The sequence below is a fragment of the Lycorma delicatula genome, chromosome 4, assembly GCF_047948215.1.
Source record: "Lycorma delicatula isolate Av1 chromosome 4, ASM4794821v1, whole genome shotgun sequence".
Classification (NCBI taxonomy): Eukaryota; Metazoa; Arthropoda; class Insecta; order Hemiptera; family Fulgoridae; genus Lycorma; species Lycorma delicatula.
In genome coordinates, this window is record NC_134458.1 from 77951651 (window position 1) to 77977089 (window position 25439).

The following is a 25439-nucleotide window of genomic DNA, read 5'->3' on the forward strand; positions in this document are numbered from 1 at the left end:
TATTTAGCCAGAAATAGGCTATAGTTTTGAAACTATTAAATAAAATTTTATAATACATTATTCTGTTTGTATTAAATTTTATAAAAAAAAAACTGTACCGGGTAATCATAAAGAACAACAATAAAAAAAATATATATATAATTTAAAAAAAATTATTTTACACCAAAAAACAAGTGTAATAACACTGACAAAATATCGGTTAAACTTTTGAAAATAAATAACTGTAATAAAACGATTCCGTTTTTAAAATAATCAGAAATTTTTTTCACGTGATTTTTTGTAGCATTATTAATTAGCACTTTTATTTGTGGCGTTATCATTAAAGGAGCTTTTAAATGATTTTACGGTTAAAATCATTGGAAAGAACCGTCTAATAATATATTTTCAAATATTTAGAAAGTAGGTCGTAATATTACATCTATTTATTCAAAAGTAAAATAAAATTTTACAAAAATATCCTCCCGCATAAACTGATATTTATATTAAATTATAATTAATATTAATGAAAGTTCCGAAAAAATTCAAATTAATATGATTACGTAGTGCAGAATTTTCATAATATTTAAAAGGATCATAAACGTTCTTGCAGAAATTTTATGTCAAATTATTAGTAAACGATATAATAAACATACTTATCTAATAACTTCAAGTTTTAAATTATATTATATTTTTAATTCATTCTTATTAAAAAAAAAGTTCTGATTAACTAAAATCATCTGCGAGTACTAAAAGTGAAAAAAAAAACCCAGTAAGTGCAAAAAAACTAATAGTAAAATAAAATTTACTGAATTATTATTAATTAACAAAATTAAAAGGACTTAATTTGGTTAATAAGATTGATTTTATTATTTTTTAAAATAAATCATTTATTTTTTTTCATCTTAAGTTGTTCAAAAACGGTGCAACGATTTAAAAAAAAATAAATTATCTTAAAATTTTTAATTCTTTTATAAATTTGTTATAAGCATTAAGTAAAAACGTAGCGGGGTATTATCGAAATATTTACACAGGTTTTCCCCCTGTAATATTAATATTAATATTGATATTGTTAGATATTGCATGCGATATCTAACATTTTATGATTCGTTTAATCTATTAAAATTTACTCACGGAATAATGAAAAAAAGTTTGAAATTAGATTAAAAATAATTACTAAAGAAAATGAGTTGATAAATGAAGGGAAAAAAGTTATAATAAAAAAATATATAAATCCGATGGAGCATTTAAGTATTGTGTAATTGAATAAAATATGCAGTCAAATGAATTACATTTATGTACATGTTATTACGTACAATACATGTTATTACGTAATTTTTTATAAACGTTACGAAGTAACCGGACAGCTACTTACAGACCTAATAAAACCAGAAATACTACAAACTAAGATGGAATGAACAAAAAAAGGACAGTTCCTGATGCAATATTTTAATAAATGAAGGAATAACATATTTTTTAACATCAGAATATATCAAAATAAAATATTTATAATAGTGAATTTGAATGAAGTAGGAAAATAAAAACATATTTTCATTTTTTTTTTTTATTTACAATTCAGTGTTTGTGATCTTGGATTTCAAGGTTACTAATGAAGTTATTACATGTATTCTAAGGTTAAAAGTGAGGTTAGAAACAGCACACAACAGTAATAAATATATTTGTATAATAATATAACTAATTAAACATAATATATATATTATATATTTAATTTCCTCTCTATATAAATAGATCACACAAAAGCGCGCGCGCGCATATATATATATAATGAATAAATTTGTTTCTCCTGTAGCCGATTTCAAAAATTATTGAATCAGTAAAACCATATTTATATTCGTAACATATTCGTAAAACATATACATTCGTAAGCAAAAAATTATCTTTTCACAAAATGGTCACTTTTTCAATTATAAAAAAAGATTCTACCAGTAAATCTAACCGATCAATAAAATATATTAATGTATCGTAGATGCTGAAACACGAAACAATAAATAGTAAGAATGTATTTACGTTTCCTGAACATTTTGTTTGTTAAACATAGATAACTGTATTATTAGTCTGGAAAACAATTATTTTTGCGAAAAAATTATTCATATTTAAAATGAGTAGATCAGTACTATCAAAAATTGTATAGAGGAGCTGACAACTTGATAAAATCCCAAGAGAACTGGAAAAAATGGACTAAATATAACCTTCGTGTTAAATAAACAGAAAGAAATTAGACTTATACCGGACAGAATTACAGAGTACTTTATGTAAAAATAAAGCATGCTAAACAGCTATTGAAATAAAATTTTTAATGCAAAATTCACAAAAGCCGTTAAAAAACTATTATCATCAGTAGATACAGGGAAAGTTAAATGCAACAATAAAGTAACTTTAAAAAAAAAAATAATAATATATATATATATATATATATATATAGATAAAAACATAAACAAATTTACGAATAAGTAACCAATATTTACGAGTAACTAATCGATTATTTGTTTATCGACGGAATTTCCTTATATCTTCTAATAACGATTATTTAAAAATCGAAATGCCTACCTAATATTAAATTTTAATTATTTCGTAAAAGGGTTTTAAGAATTTTCTATTATTTATTATCATATTTTATACGTAGAACGTAGAAAATACAAATCTTAGTTGAAAGAAATAACAAGTGGAAAAAAAAAGTATTTCACATGAGAGTCGAGTGCTGTCCAAACGACTGATTATTGAATAATACATTATTCGGTAATGAGAAAAACAATCTTTTTTAATTATTTACAGTCATTCCGTCATAACTTCTTCTTCAGATGACCTGTACGGCATCAGTGAACATAAACATATATTAGAACTTTTCATTTAAAGCAGAATATACTTCCATAATTTTAAATAAAGATCTATAAAAAAGAGGTAATTCAAAAATAGAATTACGGAAACTAATAGCTTTATTTAATTAAACGAATAATAAGATTAAATCATTTTTATCCGGTTCAACTAGGTGAATATATACATAAATACAAACTTTTCTCCACAAATAATTATTATAAGATATTATTTTTTTACTTCTTTACATTTGTATTGTATTTTAAAACACATATATTTTTATACAGTATAATAAAAATTTGCTTATTTTATCGATTTGTAACTTGTTATCACATAGGTGAAGATAATATAAAACGGAATGCATGACGCGTCATTTGTTTCAATTAAATTTTATTTACTGTAATTATTTTATAGTTCAACAGGTTGAATTTTAACTCGAAAAATTAAATAAAATGTGTTTTAAATCTAATAAACTTCTTTTTTCAAACATACTCTATAATAATAATCCTTTAAATAATAATTTGTATCTTGTATTACTAACTTTTTGTTCGTCTTTCAATTAAAATAGAAGAAATAAACATGACTTTATTTACAGCATATGTTACTAAATTAACTATGGACATTTACACATACACTAACACACGAATAGCTGCTGGGAAAAACTATGTATGACGTCTTAACTAAAACACAACAAAATCTGTAGTATATTTTATACTTTATTGCTAAAAACTTGGCATTGTTTTACGCTATTTACTTCTGAATTATTTTATCAATAACAACAGATGTATTCGAAACGAAAAAATTTTATTTTAAAACTGATCTACTTATTAACTTAAATTACACTCTTAAATACTTTCGTACAATCTAAAGAATTACTATTCAAAAATTACTTATAATTTTGAAAACGAGTTATGTTTTCAGCTTTCGTTCCATTCTTTTTATAACAAAACTGGTAATGAATTTCAGATCTGAATTTACTATTTTCTAATTTTGTATATATATATATATATATATATATATTATAATAATAATAATACGATATTATGGTTTTTTTATCTAAAATAATAACCGGTTGTTTTACTGCATATTGCAAAAAAAAAAAATACGTAGCAATTTAACATAGGCTGAGCAATGAATTCTCACTCTTTTACGAAACCCTAAATAAATTATTGATTTTTTCATTATTATTATTTTTTTTTTCTGACAATTTATACAATATTGTAATTTTTTCCAATAATGAAATTAAAACGTAAATTTATTTCTAAAATTTTTAAGTGTTGCTGTGCGATAGAATTGCTTCGAATTATAGTTCTTATTAGAGATTAAACTATCAATCCTTAATTGTAAAAGCTAAATTTCATCCGTAAAGGCGTAATTCCTTATACAAATGATATTAACTAAAAGAATCGAAAAATATTTCTACCTTAAAAAATATTTAATTGTGAGATTTATCGCGGCATAGTAACAGAAATATGGCTTTTTAAATATAATCATTACTTTTTTTATAATACAGAGACACCTCCTTCCTCTGATAATACGAGACGGTGCATAAAAAAAGCACGGTTTCTACCAAAAAGAGATACATTAATTTATTCTAACTCTCACTGTCATGAATTTTGAAGCGTGTAAATCATCTGAGGTATAAGTGTTATCTATTAGAGTCGCTTTCTTTGAAAGTAATGATGTTCAATATTGTTATAAACAGAATAAAGATGTCACTTATCGAGCTAAATATCACTTGTACTTCGGCGAACGTGACGTGGTTGTATGCAACTGTATATTTGGGTAGATTAAAAAGGTAACGGGAAGCTACTTCATTCTTCAATCCCCTCAACAAATTTTCCATGAAATGCTTATTATTCTTAAGGACGGCTATGCAATTTTATGCCGTTTGACTTATGAATCGGGCCAGGTCGACTACAACCCGTAACGGTTATGGAAGTTGATATACAGATAGTATAATATTTCGTTTTTCTCGGATTTCACGTTTTGACAGTTATAAAAAAAAACAATTAGCTTATAAAGAATTAAAAAGTAATTTCACATCATAAAATAAAGCTTTATTACATCATTTGATATCTAATGAAAACCAGATAAAAGGTGGATTTCTTCAGTACAATAAAATCTATTAAAAAATCTCTTTTTTTTTAATTATTTAAGACCGAACTAAATGGAAACCACTTTCTTTATAACTTTTTTTTAATATGCATTGAAATTAGGTACTAAATTACAATAAGCATGCCAATATTATTTCACCAGAGAAGGAAACAGAAGTCGTAACAAAAATGTACCGACTAATTTAAAATGTAGAAAATGTTAAGTTTCATTTAGCAAGGATAAGTTTATTTATATTAATGATTTAAAATAAATTTATATTTAAACGTTTGGAATTAATAGCTGACAAAAATCATTTCAATCATTAATTAAATTTAATGCAGTTAAAAGTAACAGATAAACATGATTTTTAAGTTAATTTTTTCATATTTTATAGAAAAAAAATTAGAAAATTATGAAGTTAATTATTATATGAAATAAATTTGTCAAAATTCAAATGTGTAATTACGTTTTAAATGTGTAATTACGTAACCAAAAAATAATATTTATTTTTCTTTAAATTCTTTACATATACACTTCTATGGATACGTGAGTTATAAAATAACAAAATTCTAGTAAACTTTGTTTTTATTTCATTCAAGAAATATCTGTATTATAATTATTATTAGTACAGTAATTAATTTGATAAGATAATGACATTAACTATTGACCCAAGAATTATAAAATCTTTCCTTAACACTATTTTATATATATATATATAATTAACCTGACTTGTCTGGTTTATTTTTATTTATTTATTTCATTATAATTCGTGTAAACAACACATTTCAATTTTCACCCTTTTTTATGTAATCTTTAACTCAAGCGGTTTTAATTTTCTCACTAATTTTTTGTTAAATGAAATATATTTCAATAGCGTTTAATAAATATTTGTGACAGACTCGTTAAAAATATATCCCTAGCACTTTATTTAAAACAAAGTTATGTAATCAATATTAATCCGTCGATTAGGTTTTAGATACTACTTTTTTAAACCTAATTTAATGCACTATTAGTATATACTGAAATAATTTCGATAGAAACTTTTTGTATATATAATATTGAAATGGTTTAATTTATTTATTTACGATTTTCACATATTTGCTTTAATACTATTATTGTTAATATATATATATATATAATTAACTGTATAAATTGTGACGTTGTCCTGTTCAAGGTTTTAATACAGTTTCTCTTGATCCGTCCTTTCTAGGATAGCTTCCTTTCTTATATGGGTAGAATCCTTACTCATTCCTAACAAGATCAGTAATGTATACTTACGTAACGATATGAAAAAAAAAAACTTATTTATTTTTATTTCATCATGCGAATCGGAAGAGAATATCGCAACATAAGAATGCTACCGATATTGAAAATACAATATGAAAATATCTTACTTATTTTTATGAGAGTTACGGGTTAATTATACGATATAAGATATTATATTTACAATTAAATTCATAAAACTATAGTTAATAATATTAATTTAAAAAATTATGCAATTCTTGTTGTAATTCCAAGGGTTTTTTTATACATAAGATAGCATGATAGTACACAATTAATAATTAACGTATAATAAAACTGTATGACATTGCACTATTTATTGAATAATAAAATAACCATCGTTATCTATTGTATAGATCCCTAGTGTTGCATCAGATTTAATAAACTGTAATAATAATTCACTGGCGTATTTCCCGCGCGAGCACGCTCGTACTTCTTTTAACCTTATTATATTTGTTAACACATCCATACGTATATATATCTAAATAAATAAAATATGTCGTGACCGTTTCATAATCAACGCCCAATAATTCGGATTTTTTTAAATTCCGTGTTTAAAGTGTTAAAATGGACTATCAATGATAGTTAATATTTTTTTTTAATTTCTCGGTAAAAATGAAGATATCAACTTGACGTTTGGTGCGTGTAATCTGTATGTGAATATATAAAAACAATTTATAGATTTTTCGAATTCAACCTTGAAAGGGTGAAGAAACGTAAAACATTTTGAACAATGAGTGCAAATTTCCCCCGTTCCCGGCTTTACCGAACGAAATATTCAGTAGATTTGGGCCTGCAAATACTCTTCAGATAAATAGTTAAAAATCCATTTCGGGTTTTTTGAATTTCTATTTTTTAAAAGATGCGACGGTGCACGGCCCGGCGGCTCAATCAACACAGTTACTGTTACTGTACGTCCAACGCGACTGGCTGCAGCTGTCTCTGGTTACTTGACTACAAAATATAAAATTTTTTAAAAATTTACCGCGACGGGAAACTCAAATAATCATATAGCGCGGGCGAAACCGCGACGGGATGCTAAATATGTACATAAACGCGCGCGATTCGCGCACTATCTCTCTCTCTCAAACACACACACACACAAACAAATGTATACTATACTGCTGACCATAAAACTACAAAGTAAATCAGTAATAAGAAATAATAATAAACAATAGAGCATTAGTTTTATTCCAAGAAACTTTCATAAAATAAGCATATAAATGATGATAGTTTTACAAACACTCAGTAAAGTCCTTATAAAATTAAAATAACTGAAAAGAGAAATACCTGGTAGATGTTTTTAGCGTTTCTGAAATAAATTTAACATAAGTGAAAATTTAAATTCTTAAAATATTTTCATGAAATATAATCGCGATTTTAAGTACCTTTCTTCCGAGCCTACAAAAAGGATAACGGTTTTAAATTTTTATAAAAATCAGATTATGTGCCCAAAAACGTATGAAAACGACGGTTTAAAAATTCCGTTTATTTCCCAGGGTGAATGAATATCAAGTACATCAAAACTACAATTAAATGTAATAAAGACAATAGAACGGGAAAAAATACGAAGTTGGAAATAGCATTAAATACAGATAATTACAAATCACAGACAGTTTATTGTGTACACGTTTATGCAAAGTAAAAATTAAGTCATAAAACTTTATTCGTCACATTATTATATAACTTTTAACAGGAATTACATAAAAATTGCGAAAATATATTATCAGTAGTTAGAATTAAGTAATCTAAAATAACTTAAATAATACCGAACTAATATCCTTCATACAACTAATAGATTCCATTACGATTACCATATTTAATGATGAATCGGTTAAAAATTAAAATTAATCACAAAAATAATGAAAATATGTGAACGAATCGTAAACAAAATATCAAGGAACTTCGAGAAAATTACAACTCAGTAAAAAATGATTAATTCAAAATATCACAAACATCGATTTTACGTGAATATTATTTCACAGTGTCATAATAAAATTGAAGATGAAGTAAAAACTCTGCAAAGGAAGGAAAACAATGAAAATTTCATAAAAATATTATTTATAGAAATTACAAAATAATAGATTTCCATAGTTGTTCATCATTAAAAAATGTATAAATTAAGGTGTATGATACCTACAAAAATCAATGAATGAATTCTCGAAAATTCGTTTTATAAGTTGGTAAACTCACTTATCATGATTCTGTTTTCGCCTTTCCTTTTTGTATATTATCAACAAAAAAAACCATCTTCTACTACTACAACTACGCAATGAAATAAAAATTTGCTTACATAATTTGGGTGGTTACATGTAATGCAAGCAGGCAAATAGGCATCTTGCACGAACACGTAATGCCTTAAGTTGTGTAAAACTGAAAATCTTTCTAATAACGATAAAAAATTGAGAAAACCCTTAATTTCAATTTATTTCTATCGAAATTTATTATTAAAAATATAATCCACTAAAGAAGGAAATCATTTTGAACACGTTTTATTAAAAATAAAATTAATAATAAGAAATGTATTGCGTACATATTTTTAAAAAATCATGATTTTACGGGAATCTTTTTTCCACTATATACAAGTTTTATAATCACGAAAATACTTTTATAATTGCATTTCATCAAGGACTTTTACCCCGATAAATTTAAATCTAGTCGAAAAGACCGAAACCATTATTTCATGGGCTTTTAAAAAATTAATAATTAAGGCCAAAATTATTTCTCCTTTTGTATTCTATGAGGAAACATGTGCGTATACATTGAAAAAAGGACATAAAATTACGATTTTTCACTTTTTCTGAAAATTTTAATTGTTTGTTGACTGAAAAAAATGTGCAGAAAAGAAAGTTTTTCATGATACATAATCGTTTAAACTACGGAGATGCTAGAGCATACACGTACTCATAAACAGAGGGTGAAAGCTCACGTTTATATAGAATCGGATTATAGCATCTGATGTTTCTCCGGATGGATGTGGGGTACGAGTTGGTTGGTACGAGAATATTGAAGTTTTCTTAATCATTATGGACGTGTAGTCAACAAAATCTGGAATTTGATTTCTATTATTAGAGGAAGAGGGAAGTGGGATATAAGCATTAATCAGGAATGAAAGACAAAAGTTAACAAAGAGGAAAAATTATTGTAAAAGTTTTAGATCACCAAAAGACATCTAATATGCTAAAATGTTCCAAATAAGTTCCAAAAAATAACAAATAAACACCAAAAACTAATCGATTTTAGTTGAATAGAGCAAAATTAAAAATTTTCGATCGCTTAAACAATATTTTTTTACGATACTAATTATAAAAAATACTGCAGACAAAAACATAAGAAGTTTTATTTAAATAATGGTCATAAAAACATTCTAGAATTTAAAGAAACGTGCGCATCGAATGATTAAGATCATATTCAGGTAATATTTGAAAAAAATAATCACGATCGCAAATATATATAAAAGGTTTTAAAAAATTAATTTTCAATACGCGTTAATTTTTAAAAACTGTGCGTTTTATTTGTTTATATCTGTGCGCAATTATGCGTTTTCTGTTACGTTTATATAAAGTGACAAAAGGTTTAATAATGTAAAAAAAGGAATTCTGCCAAATGTCATTAGTGTAAGAGATTTTTTCCTATCAGTAGCAGAGTAGTTCATTTTATCAGTGCAAGGATAAAAATATCTACCGTAAATTTAGTTTGTTCAGCAATTGTTATATATTCCAGTTACTAAAACCGTCCGTAATAAATGACATATGTTTTTATCTTGTTTTTTTTTTATAAACAGAAGATAACTTCTTAATAAAAAGAAACGTAGTACATAAATTCATTTTTAACGTTATAAAAAAGTTTAAAAAAAAATAATAAAACCAACTGAAAAAAGTAGTACTAAATAATAATTTGTTAAGTCTTTAAATTCTAAATTAATAAAAAGCTCTATTAACAACTTACTAACCCCTAATTTGTCACAAGCTTAAAAAATTCAAAATATAAATTACTTTAAATTTCATTTTTATAAAAAAAGCACTCTACAAAAAAAGATGCCTATATTTAAAAAAACCTAATAGGTTATAACTATTTTGTGAATGTATCGCAAAAATATAAATGGATATATAAAAGTAAGAGAAAAAAAATGAAAATAAACGACGTTAAATAATTACCTAGCATGAGCTAAGTCTGATCGAAATACGGTAACATGTACTAGATTTTAGTATAAGTTTTTCCAACAAATCTTTATTCAATTTCGCGCTAATACGAAATAGATAATAATAATAACAAAAAAAGCATATTTTCAAATTATTTGTCTATGAAGAAAACGCTCCCGCTTATAAAAAATCCATCTTTAAAAAAATCGAACAGATCTCTTTGGTAAAGAGTATAGCATAAACATATGTAAAACAAAATCATAACCCATATTATAAATCGGTACGGTATTCTATTCCATAATATTTACCTAAGATTAAATTATTCGCTCCAAAAACCACAATGAAAATTATCTTTCAATAATATTCTTATTGATTTGAGAAGAAAAAAAAATCCGATATTGTAAAATTAAAGACCGAATATAATTTTTTTTTAATTAAACGTTTGAATCCTACACAATTAAACAATTTTTACACAGTGTTAAATTACATAAACAAAATTATAATACAAAAAATAAAAAACTACATGAAATTTCATTAAATATATTATAGTGTTTAAAAAAAAAACAACAGATTATTTCATTTATACACGAAATAATTCTATTTAACTCGCCTTTTATACTCTTAAGAAACATCCGTTCACATAAAAAGTTTAAAATAAAAATAAATTTTTCGAAAACTTTTCTCAGTGTATACCAACTTCTCCGCCACTTCAAAGAATAAAAATTATAAAAAAAAGCTTTATATAATAAATAAATAACCGTTCAAAATAATAATAAAAAATGATTAATTAGGTATAAATTTTATTTACGACGAATATTCATACGTAATCTTCTTCAAAATTAAATAAATTTATTATCGATTTAACAACTCTATAATTAGATATTACTAAACTTTATCGATTAACAATGGAATGGTTTTCATATCTTAAGAGTGACATTTATTCGCTTGTGTGTGTGACTATTCATATTTAATTAAATAATTAATAACACTTTCAATAACAGCGTACACAAGTTTAATGAATAATTCTTGTGTCATCACACAAAAAAGTAATATAGAGCTTTAAAAAAATTACACGTTTCAGAAGAGAAACGTGATGAAGTAGTAACATGATTATTAACAAAAACATTAATATTATGTTGTTTCTAAATAAACTGAATAAATGGAAATAAATTAACAAATAAATAACAATCAGAAAGTACCTTAGATGCAAGTATTAAATGTATTTTGCAAGCTATTTTATTTACTACGTATAAACATTTAACTTAAAAGCGATACGAGCCAATTTTACGAGTGTTTAATACCTATACGAAAAAATAATCTTCAATGACAACAGAAAAATATACTCATTTTTAACTAAAATTTAACTGAAATTACAATATTTAAAACCAATTACCGACGTGAACAAATTTTACACCGTCGAAAATTAAAAATAAAAAGATTTTATAAATTTATACTCAAAGTCTCTCAGTCATCCGCAGCTTCGGATGGGCAAACCTTGCGACAGTTCTTACTATTGGTAGTGTGTATATATGCATTGTATGTATAGCCAGTGCTGTATATATACTATGAGTACAGTGAATTTTGAAAATACAATATATCCGAAACGCATCAATAGGTGACTTAATTACGATTATCTTAGAAAAGATATATATATTAATAGATTATTTCTATGCAATCTTATAATAAACGCAAAATTCTTACTATTATGATAATAATTCTTAATATATATTACATCATAGTCAGCGGCCTTAGTCATGTTATTGTAAACCGGTTTACGTATTAAATACACCTAAGTTAGGTAACATTAGACATAATAAGTAAACTGATAGTGACCGTCATCCTGTGCCTCTAGTATCCTTTAGTCGAATTATATTACAAAGGGTATCCAAAAATGTATATACGAATACAATTCATTAAAGAATATACCCGTAAAAAATGTACCGACAGATATTAAATATAGAAAATTAAATCACGATTAGCGTGGTAATTTATTTATAGGCCTACAATTCCGGAAAAAATATTGCTTACTTTTATTAGAAAAAAATAAATAAATAAATGTTAAATTAATTTACAAATATAACTAATGATTATCACTTTCAAAGGTTTGTTATAAAATGAGGTACCCCTCTCCAAACATCCTGCATAGGGTTGGTATATAAACTTCTAGGATTTTCACGGAATAATTCAACTACTCTTTTTTAGTTGTAAACTTAATTAAACAACGAAAATGTTCGGTTAAATATTTATCGGCCGATTAAAAATTTCATTCCGATCGATTATTTAGATTTTGTAGCTAACCTCGCCCAGAAACAAACAGTTTAATTAATACGTACAAATACGTAAAATTTTAACGTTTACGAAAAATTATTCAGATAAAACGAAAAAATGTAATTCACAGAAAACAAATAAAATACAAAAAAATCATTCGACTACTGTACTGTATTTATCCGTACTAATGTAATATAAGTACGCGGTGTAGGTTAAGGTAAATTACGTTATGTACATTACAGGGTTTTCTTTAGATTAAATCTTACACGTAAAACGTTAGGTCTTTAAAACTTTTTTAAACGAGCCCTAACAATTACAATTCAAATGTAAACATTTAATAGATAGGTATGTATTTTTAGATAAGAACATATCATACGTATTGTCTGTATTATGATCGGGTTTATATTACAACTAATCCGCACTTGGAAATAAAAGGATGAAATCTATTACGCAATCTTGTACATAATATGTAATACAGTCTATACATAATTCTGCGATATAAACTACTATCATCGATGTTACGCAATTAATTACTCAGACCCACATTCATTTTACAAAAACAAACAAAGTTACCGTATATATAAATATACTTTTTTTTTTTAACTTCCACAAACAATTATAAGTTTAAAAATATATACAATATAATTAATACACAACATTAAAATTATTTATTTTTACGAGCAACGTATCTGAATAATATATACGAAAATAAAATTTCGATAAAATTAAATATCCTTTAAAACTTATGTGCAAATACTAAATTATAATATTGTACTATAATTCTTGGAACGTAATTAAGGACTAGGAATACTTCAATAATGTATTCATATAATCCATTATAAATTATAATTTATGAGCTTCTGTTAAAAAAACGAAGAAATCCCCTTTTGTTCATAAATATTTTTTAATAGTCTTGAACATGAAGAAAATAATAAATAAACTTATTAAACATATTATCAATTAAACCGTGCGTTTATATATATAATATGTGGTGTGTATATATATATATAATATCCACACAGACCGCAGTGGCAGGTAAACGAAATGGATAATGTTTTAGCCCAACACTTCTAATAACACAGAAAAATAAATATCCAATGCTAGTTTTAAATTTGAAAAATTCTACCATTTAACTGAATACTGAATCTAATCTGAAATTATATGGAACTGTTAATAAATGCTTACTAAAAATACTTCTGTACATGAATATATTTTTGAAAATATTTTTGATGAGTTATTTGGAATAAAAAGGGTAAATATAGACATAAATAGAACAATATAAGAAGCAACAGGTAGGAATATCGATTCAGTTGCTTTATTAAAATTAAAACCTAATCTACTATAAATAGATTCCATTTTCTGTAAATCGTACAGTATGAAATATTTATCTTCTTTTTTTTAATGTAATACATTTTACTGTGAATATTTTTAACGAGATAAATTATGCAGTTAAACAATAATAAAATTATAGAAATAAAAAAATGTATCTCTTTAAAATAAAAATATTATACTGATCGTTTACATTATTTTGTTTACATTAAAGGAAGAAAAAAAATTATTTTTATGATATAAAAAGTTATCAAAGTTATCAGTAAACAGTTCCCGGAAGAAGTCGTATTTAAAATCAACAATATTCACTAAATGTAGTTTTAAAAGGCATCCCCAACTATTACATTGAAATTGCACTCGTCCATATATATATATGTGTGTGTATACAATTTGTGGATTTTTATATATAAAACTGTAATAAGCTGAAAAACAAATAATATAAATCACTGAAGAAGAGTATTACACAAATATAGCAACTGTTTGAACTACAAAGCCTTACTTTTAGAGGTATTGTCGGCCAATGATTCTCGCACTGATATAACAAAGTACTGCATATTAATATACTTCCATCAGGTAGTAAAAATAATAGTAATACAGAGTGTTCAACTTAAATGAGGCCCCATCGCTTAGTTTAGTCTATAGATAAAAATTTATCGACAAACATTTACATAATAATTTACAGAAGATATTGAAAATGATGTCCATCCGCTTCTATGCACTTACCGACACGTTTAACCATGATCCTGGCTACTCTTGGTAACTGTATCCTGTCTATTTCCTTGACGGCATTGGTAATTTTCACCTTCAATTCCTGCAGGATATATGGACTGCTCCTATAACAATTTCTTTTAAGAGACTTCACAAAAAGATGTCTGGATTGGTCAGATCAGGGGACCTTGGTGGTCACAATCCTTTAGAAATGATTCTCTTCCACCGAAAAAATGCTGAAGTATTTCCTCAGTAGAACGAGCTGTATTGGCAAGTGGCACTGTCCTGCTGCAACCGGCAGTCACGCTCAACCTCTAGCAGTAAGGCGATGAACTGATGGATAATTTCTTAGTAGACGAAAGCACTCAGTTTTTAAAAAAAAAGGAAGAGCCCTATTTTTCATCGACTTGAAACCGCACCATACGTTTATTTTTTGAGGATGTAAGGATGATTCAAAAACATGTGCGGGTTTTCCGGCTGTTCTAACTATTAATATATCACCGAGGTTAAACCGTGTTTCGTCTGTGAAAAGCACTTTCTAAAATGTCGATTTTGTCTCAAATGAAGTTCTTGAACCTTTGACAGTAATGAACCCTTTTACCGTTAGTCAGCTCATGGAAACCCTGCATTCGATACGGATAACATTTCAACATTTTCTTCGCTGCAATGTAAGCTTGACGTGAAATGTTCTTTTCCCGGAGTCTCAGCAAAGACTTACGGAAAAATCTTGTAACTACCGCTTTAATGTCCTGCGTCAGGCACGTTTCTGGTCTAACACCGAATTTTTTAACTAACTTTTGAATAACCCTTTTCAAATTTCTTCTTGAATTTTCCCCGTCGCAGAACATGAGATTTCGTCTGTAAGTTTCCATCACGAATACGCGGATTCTTCAAAACAGTTAACCGGATTTTAACAAACGACACACGATTACACAACCTTGTTCAAAAGCCAGTGCTCGCTAGAGCTATACAGACTGGCAATATTCAAGTGTGCAGGCAATAATTAGTCCTCTCCGCTTACGGCTCCAGTCTACAAATATTTTCCACATTATTTTATCCATCTCACACCAATATATTCCTTTAGTATAAACTACCGAGTGGCGGGGCCTTTTTAAAGTTGAACATCCTTCTATTTCTACAAGTTACGCCTAAACCGTAACATTACAGGGCACAAAAAATAATCTAAAGATATAAAACATTTACACTTACAGGATGTCATAAACAAAACTGTCAACCTTAAAAAAATATAGATTCTTTTATATATATGACAAGAAAAGAAATAGGAAATTGTCAAGCGCTATAATATATCAAGATTATTTGATTATATACTAATTATATAAGCGGGTTGCATATGTACATCATACAGTTTAGCGATTTAAAAATGAGTGTTACCTACGCATTGCTCCTTAACCCGGGTTTTAATAAGCCACGAACTAAATTTTATTACAATATTTAATCAATGCCAACGTTTTACATTTTATTAAATAGTTTATATTCCTGAAGAGGATAATAATTACTTATTAATTTGAAAATCGATACCTCGAATCGGCCGCGGATAGATTAATGATTCACATACTTTAGCTCAGCCGTTTCATATACTGGGAAAACCCCTATTCTTCTTTTTTCCCATTTCTCAGTTTTTAATACGGAATTAAATTGAGAATATTTTTAATAGTCATATAATTTCTCGTATGATTTGTTTGAATTGATTCACTTTCAAAAGAAATCTCGTGTGGTAGATCTTGGTAAAACAAATTGTGTTTCTCAAATCAGTACTTGTCCTAAAAACTCGTCTACTTTAATCTTTAGCCAACAAGCGGGCTCCGTACACCAGACCAGACCTACTAAGAAAACAGGCCAAATTGTTAAATAATAATAATTTGTACATTTCTTTTATATATTTTAATAAGTTACTAGTTTAAAATAAATGGCCGTTTATAATGTAATATTTAAGGTATTTAAAATAAAAAATTACATATTTTTATTTAAAATCATATCAGTTGGCAATTATGGGATGTCTACTACATGCTTCTTTTTTTAAATACATTAATAATGACAAAAACTACTTTTACTGTTACCTACTTTTAAAGTTTAGAATTAACTTTAATGTAATATATACAGAGAATAGCTAAAACATGGAAAACTTATTTTTTGTATAGAAAATAAGTTGGGAATATTTCTACATACATGTACGTATATCTTTTTATAAAATCTAATAGATACTGATAACACTGATACACAAATAAAAGTTTTTTAATGTTTCTCTAAGTGCGATACCATTTCTTGAATTGCTTTTTTGCGTACATTACAGATATAAATACATATTTTATATCACCCTTAGTTTTAAATATAGTTTTAAATCTGTAAAATTTATAATTTTGCTGATGCTTTTCTTTTATAAATAGCCTGAGGCACATCCCGGATGAATGTCCAGCACTAATCGGCTAGCATATTAGTATTCCCTTTATAGCGGCTTTCCATCACCCAAATGTCTTGGTGGAAACGTTCACAGTGTTCGTCACTTACATCTCCGAGGTTGTCCGGGAAAAATCCAGATGCGAGTGGAGGAAATGTATTTTCAAAGAAATATTACATCCCATAGCTCTGCATGAAGTAAGAAGTTGATTAACAATATCGTGGTAAATGTCGGATTTTTGTTTGCCGAGAAATGTTTTGCAAATGTCTTCAAATGTTTTGCACTTTCTACATTATTTAACATCGAGTTAAATACATCATCTCTGATCAACTCGCTTATTTGAGGATCAACAAATATTCCTTCTTTAATTTTTCCTTCACTAACATTCAGAAATTTCTGCCTGATGTAAAAAATCCGGGACTATCATTCTTCATTACTTTTTCATTAGTCCTAGCTTGATATGGAGAGGGGGTAAAAGTATTTTTTTGGGTTCAACTAAGGGCTCATGAACAATATTTTTCCCATTTGCAGTTAAGTTGTCTCGTTTCTTCCACTCTTTGGTAACATAATGTTTATCCCTAGCTCGGCTGTCCCATTCGCAAAGAAAGAAAACACATGTACTTAGTATAGCCTAACTGCGTGCCTAACAAAATAGCTATAACTTACAAATCAGCATATGTTCCAGCTATGTTTTTTATAATTTATTTTTTCAAAAACGTCTTTCATCACATCGTATGTCTCTTTCAAATTAATACGATAAGCGATTGGTATCGAAGTATATTTGTTACCGTTGTGTAGTAGAACCACTTTTAAACTATGGTTGGACGAATCTATGAAAAGGCGCCAGTCCTCAGGTTTATGAACTTGTCTTAAGTGCAACATAAGCTCATCAATATTTATGCAATAAACCAAATTATTTTCATCAATAAAGTACTGAGAAAGTTCTTTTTGTCGGTTTCAAAAGCCCCAAATTTTTGTATTTTTTAAAAAGTAAATTCCAACCTTGCAGTCTTGATCCTAATAGTTGCTTGATTTTTTTATAAATCTAAATCCCTAACGAAGTCATATAATTTACCTTGTGAAGATATGGCTTGATCGGAACATAATTCAAAATCAAAATCATTGTTGTCTATGTCAGTACTGCCTGATTATTCATCGCTGCTTTCGAAATATACATTCACAGGTGGCTCAGGAACTGGAATAATTTCACTGTGAGGTACAGGCCTGATTGCAGATCGCAATGAAGGATATTTTGCACTGTTTAGATATTTTAGAAATTCCAGACACACTTGTTAAACAGAAGTAACAAATCGGTTACACGATCCTTTGGTTCACGCCAAACCATAGGTACACCAAATGGCAAAGCCTTCCGTGTACCTTTCAGCCATCCTCTTAAATATACAGAACAATTACTGCGTACTGTATGAGGAGCCCGTGTCTTATCCTGATCACCAATTTTACACAAAGTACAAACTATACGCTTTTTTAATTATAGGTGTAATGTTTTTTCTATTCGATTTAACGGTAAACTCACCACATTCATAAAAGGCAACCATATTATTTACACAATTTCGAGGCATTATGACACTGCACTGTTAACAAACTTAAGACAGCAATATGACTGAACAAAATTAATTCATTCCTAAATCCAGTGCTTAATACAAACAACACAGCTGTTTTTTCAGCTGCATGTTTTGACCTGCACAGACATGATTAATGTCGTCCATGAAGGCTCACTCTTCAGTATTAGATATGATGTCATAATATGTGACTATGATATGATTAAATGTTTTGTCTAGTATTTTTTATTTATAGCTTACAAATTATGTTAAAAAAGTTAAATAATAAAAAATGAGCTAACAAAATACAATACAGTAGTTAAAATGCTAACTATACGTTGAAAAATGAAAAAAATTCTTTAAAATTTTAACAAAAATGGTGGGCGATAGAAGGATTGAGTTCATATTCGTTTTCAGCATCAAAAAACAGATTAAAATCTTGTACCGTATGTTAGGAAACAAAAATTACGTTCACAACAAAAATCACTGTAATTATTACTAATAACGAATAAACAACCTTTTGAATCAGTTTAAAGACCTTAACAAAATGGTTAAATATAAACGGCCATTCATTGTCACCCAACGAATAAAATAAAAATATTATTTTCATTTGGGTAGGGGGAATATAAATATATAGATTTAAGTAATTCTCACGATAAAGCTGTTCCGAAAGTTGTATCTCTCAACAAAAAAAAAAACTGTAAAAACTTCTATACAGAAAACGCAAATTCTAACTATGAATCCCAAAATTATACTGCGCTAGTTTATCAATTCTACGTATAGAATGAAGAAAATAACGTATAAAAAACGTAAAAAATAATACTAATAATAATTAAACACAGTAAAGAAGTGAAACAAAGCACAAACTTTTTAAATGCTTTATCAGTTTTGATTTTTTTCTTCTGAAACATACATATTTATTTAAATATTAAAAATATATAGAATATATAGAGAAATCTTATATTATACATTTCGTTACACTACATAACATAAAACGATGGAAGATTGTTATAAAAATAAATTAAACAAAAATTAAAAAGTTCTAAATTCAAAGATAATTCACATTTTTGGGAACGCAACTGAATCTGTTATTAAATATATAAATTAAAAAAATTAAGACAGTCTAACGGATTTTTTTTTAATTTTAGTTCTTAGAAACACTTATTATTTATTTAAAAACATATTTGTTACTTATGATTCATTACGAAGATAGAAAATTCTAATAATATTACGTAAAAGGAAAAAATAATGCACGAATTATAATGAAAACTATGACATCACCACGATAAAGACAAGAATACATATTCGTAGTGATGTCGTAAGCTTCACACAACGAGATAAACGACATCCATACATTCGTGTTTACACGCATGCGAGTACACGGATTCGAATGCACACAATTACGGCTGTTATATCGAGTCATGAAGGGGGTCTCAGTTTTATAACGTTATCCCCTTTTCTTGACTCGGTATACTCAACACTCGACAAGAAACAAGGCGAGAATCATTAAACTTATTATGCAATCCTCTATTACAAAACTAGTCGCCACTATCTAATCTGTAAAGGCTCCAGAGGTCAAGAAATAAAATTATGATATCTAAATAAAGAATAAAGCTGTTGTTATTCGGTATTGTTGTGTTACATAAGAGCTCTTGTTACGACCGACAAATATCGTGAAATAACTCACGTGTTATTCTGTACATGTGACTTCTAATAATAATAATACTTAATAGATAAAAAAAACTCTCCGCATTAATTGTTCACTGTGTAATACTATCTTACAACAATATTTAACTAAATATTTCAAAGGCATATCGTTCGACTGTTCAAAAATAAAATGATATAAAAATTTCCGAATAAATTTGTATATATTTTTAAATCAACCACAAAAAAGATTAAAAACAGGAAATAATTTCATAACATTACGAAATAATATTTAATAATAACCAAACATAATAAAAGATGTACCACAAGTTGTACATATATATATATATATATATCACACGTTTCCATTTAATCAACTTTCAAACTAATAATTAAAGTACAAATAGTAAACTTACAATTAAAAAAAATCAAACAACAAAAAACAGTTAAACATTTTACTTTAAAAAAGAGAATAAATAAGAATTTGAAAGTCGTGAAAGACTTTTAGTTGGATGTGTTTGTAAGTGGGGATGCCGGATACACAATGTTGACCGCAATCACAGTTAGCCTACATTCAAACCTCTCAGCTTGTTAATCATTACGGAAAGTAGAACGAGGGCCCTAAAATAAAGATACTATTATAGACAACTTTTAAAATCTCACGGACATTTAAAAGTAGTATAAATTCATTAAAAATGTATTTACTAATTTATTGTTTTATTTTAATTTTTTTTTGTTTTTTAAAAAACCAAAAATTTTAAATAAAATGTCCTTTATATATATATATATATATATATATAAAGAAAAAATGTTGTAGTAAATGAGTAGTTTATTTCATTATAAAAACAAGTCCTCTGTATGAAAACTACAAAATAAACCGAAATAAATTACTTTAATGTTATGCAGTTTAATAAAAAAAATAAAATAAAACACTATTATACTTAATAGTGTAAAACACTAAATACTTAACACTAACAATAAATAAATAGGAATGATGTATTTTCATAGCAGAAATTAGGCTATTATGAGAAAACAATACACGAATACGTTTATAGAACTTGACAGTAATATCTCGTAAAAATTCTGTAAGTTTAATGTAATATTGTATCGTAATTGACAAAAAAAAACAATAAAAAAATATATAAAAGTAAATGGATCCTATAATCTGCATATTACTAAAACATATATATATATTTGATGGTTAGATTAACTCTGTAGAAATATTTTATAAAATAAAACAAAAGAATAAAGCTTTTTGTCTTTTATGAAAGACAAAGTAATACGTCGAATCCATCCACGATGTTTCTAATTTTGTTTTAACTTATGAAATGACGTAATAATAGCATACTCTTTACTGGAACAACAAAACAGTTTTTTTATTTCCAATAAATAAATAAATAAGTCGCATAAAATAGCGATGAAAATTTACGACAAAAATAATTTTAAATGTTAGAAAATATTACATACGTGACTAGCAATCTAGTTAAGTCACTGATGCTAAATCTAACTCTACTAAGTTTGTAAATAAAATGACGTAATGATATTGCCCTTGACAAATTTAATACTAAATATTTTTTTTTAAATACACAAAAAAAAATTTAACTTATCAACATAGGCTATTAACTAGAAATAAAGTAACATCTTGTAATTCCTCACCGAAACTGATATCCAAATAACAAAGGAAAGAACCATATGTAAAATAAACACAAATCACTAAAAGACACACACACTGCACGAGAGACAGCTAGTGACTGCAGCGTGGCGTGGGCTCAGGTAACGGACGGGATGTCGTCATTTCGTCACGTGGTGGGGAGATTATCGGAGTAGAGAGGGAAGGACAACACCCTCTGTGAGTCACCAATCACAGTCCAGATAGGTCACCTTCACCTTACGTAACTATTCGAGTTTATTTTGATTAGTTATGTAAGCGAGAAGAGATCCCGTTTTCCTTGGAGATCACCGCGATTTAGGTGTCTAATGTAAATTTTTTACTCGTACTGAACAAATGAACGTTAAAATTACAGATATAAACTGGTAAAGTTCGAATAAAAAAAAAATTCCTACCACAATGCTTTTTAGTAAATATTTCCCGCGTTACATTATTCCTTAAACGTTCCCTTTGTAGATGGCAAATTACTTTCATGAAAATATTATTTTATTACGCTAAATATAAAAAGGCAATACGCAACAGTAGCAAATATTTATCTATTTGGTTAAAATGAAATTACTACCTTGTAGAAAGCTTATAAAGCTGATGAATGGTATACTAGTAAACGGTCGGTAATAACATCTCCAAACGTGAATCCTGACAGTCAAAAGAATTAGTTTGGATCGTTGCGCCTCGAGTAACTAGGCTTAATTTATTATTTATTTACCTTATTGCAAAAAAATAGTGCAGTAAATCTATGAAAATTGTTAAAATTCTGTTATGTAGTACAGAGAAGACATTTGATGTCCATCGACGTAATAAAAAAATATATTTTTAAAAATCAAGAAAATGTAAAGCAGGGCGTTTACCTCTGCAAAGATTCGTTTATAATTTCAAAAACCCAAAAATCTCAAATAAAAAACATAGTTTCACATTACATGCCGATGAACCAATTCTAAACGCCATGATGTTTAAAATCGGTATTAGAAAGTTTTAATAATAAGTATGAAGATGCTTGCTAAAGTCTAACGTACAGGTCGCGCGGCGGTAACTTGAATGCATCCTATCATGTAAAGGGCATTGGTTTGCTGGCATTTCTCCCGCCACCACCCCATTCGGTCGCCCTAAAGCATAAGACCGAATGTTTGTGCCACAAACGGTCACTGAGTCTCGAACAGTTTAGCGACCAGTGTCCTAAATAGCTCCTTGAACTTACCTAACAGCGGGAGCGGACTAAGCGCGGTGCGATACTCTACCGGCCTACGTATGCAAACCGCTTACTTGTCATATATTTACTAAAATGGATTGATGCACCCCGTCAACTACTAAAAATATATATGGCATCCATAAAATTAAATTTACTTCGTCAAGACAGCAATTCGCTGCCACGCCTAGGTCGCTGAATGACAGCAAGTACCTGTCCACCATATTAAGGCGCTTGGAGCCTTAATTGGCTGGTGGTCAGCCATATATATCTCTAGGTTAGCTTCCCACAGCAGTGCGGTAGAAGTCTTTCCCTTAAGTAAACTACTGATGTCGGCTGAACAAAGCAATCGCATCAAGGAACTCCCACACGGTCCGACAACGCGGCTCTCGCCACATTGACTCGGCGCTCGTGAGTGGCCAATTTTCCTCTTGACTTCTAAGTTCCAGGGTGCCCGGTCTCTGCCCCCTCCCCCCCGTAAGAGCAGAGCAGTCAAATATCGGTGTTCATTTGACTAGACCTCCCTACAGACCCACAGCTCATCGGCTACCATGCGGAACCGAAAAAGATATTGGTTCAAATTAACGTGGTTGGTGATCACTTGGGCACCCGTTCCCCTTAAAAACGAACTCGAGGCATAACATCCCCCCAGATCGCGTATCAACTTATACAGGGATCTTCCCTTCGTCGTGGTGTCCCATTCCAGCTGTCATGCTTCCATCGCGAGGCTCTGCAGCCTCTTTCGCAGGCGGAAGATGGGCAACTGCACGAAATTTAGATCCGGTGCATTGTGATCACGGTTCCGTTCCGGTACTGGCTCGGCCTGAAACCGCATCACAAATACCTCACCCTCCAGGCCTCTTCGCAATCTCCACATGACTGCCCGAACTTTCACCACTAAGTCGATTGGGAAAGCCTTTCCCAATACGGTGATAGCCTCGTAGGAGGTTGTTTAAAAACACCAGTGCATACACTTAAAGCCCTCTGCGCTGGACACTCCTTAAATTTTGAAGAAGTGCTCTATTCATATCCAACCTATACGCCCAAACGGGCGCCGCGTAAGAGGTCATGCTTTTGAAGACACATCCGTATACCATGTACATTTGACGGCCATAGTCCTTCCGAGAAATCCTCTTAAGTTTGTGCATCACTGAGACGGCGTCCGCCGCTACTTCCCTAATATGGTTGCTAAACAACAACTTCTCATCAAACATTTAAACAGCAGTATATTGAACATTCTATTAATATCGTATCACACCATCGTAAGTGCGATATATATCACGGTTATAAATGCTAATAAAACTAAACCGCAAACATTTTGTTACAAATTACAATTCATGATACACTGAAGCTGCAAGACGTAATTTAATTATTGAAAGAAAATCAAAATAAATTAATTAAAATGTAATTATAATTTTTATAACTTTACAGAAAATTATGAAATATAAAAAATCCCTGGAAAAAAAAAAAAATTATTGTAACACGTTAAATAACGGCGAATGGTGTTATTTAATTATTACAATTTTTTAATCATTCAAATAATCTAATTTAGATACACGTATAGGTTAAACATTTCATTTTCATTAACATTTGGATTAAGTTAAATCAAACTTACCGATTTGTGTTCTGTATTCAAACTTTACGAATCCATTTCTTCAACTCCAGACAGTATCTTCAATGGAATCTCATCTTCAGTATTGCTCGCTTTTTCGTCAATAGAAGTTACACCATTTAGGTTGACGATTAGTTTGTAAACTTCAATATCCATGGCGCATTCTTTACGCCAGTAGTCGTTTTCAATTTCACTAATTTTCTCGAAACATTTTAACCGCATACTAGCATAAATAGAAGAGATACTTTGTTAAAACGGGGTAATTATATCTGCTACTTTAAAGGTTAAGTTTCGATCTGCCACCAACTCTTCTATTATTCCCCAAATTAGTTTTATTGGATTTAAATCCAGGTGATACGTGAGTAGCCTAAGACTATATGATCCTCCTCATTTAAAATGCTTTCGAGAGAATAAGTTACAACCGGATTTGATGCTTGCATTAACTGAAGTAACTCTCTTTTAGTCACTGGTTTATCGAAGGAAATATTCTGTCTCTTTAGCCGCTTCTGCATATATGCTTTAAGAACTTATATTTAGAACATTTTCCAATTTGAAACAACAGTATGGCGCGTTATCGAGAACTACTACAGAATTTGGTTTCAATTTTCCCAAAAGTTTTTTGGAAACCCGTTGTTTGAAGTTGCTGTGGTTCATATTATCGTGGTAGTAGCCTGTTTTTGAGCTAGCGATGTATGTCAGTAAGACGTTTGGAACAAACCCGTC

The 25439-nt window shown here is 28.4% G+C and overlaps 1 protein-coding gene across 2 annotated transcripts in view; it reads right to left on the reverse strand.

Moving 5' to 3' along the window:
• The window catches only part of vri (nuclear factor interleukin-3-regulated vrille), a 61290-nt gene extending 39266 nt beyond the window's left edge, over nucleotides 1–22024 (reverse strand). Inside the window, exon 1 of one of the 2 annotated variants that reach the window (XM_075363399.1) lies at nucleotides 21909–22024. The gene's annotated coding sequence lies outside the window, so the exon portion shown is untranslated. The remainder of the gene's footprint in view (nucleotides 1–21908) is intronic. The other variant, XM_075363400.1, reaches the window with a different exon arrangement.
• Nucleotides 22025–25439: the final 3415 nt, after the last annotated feature.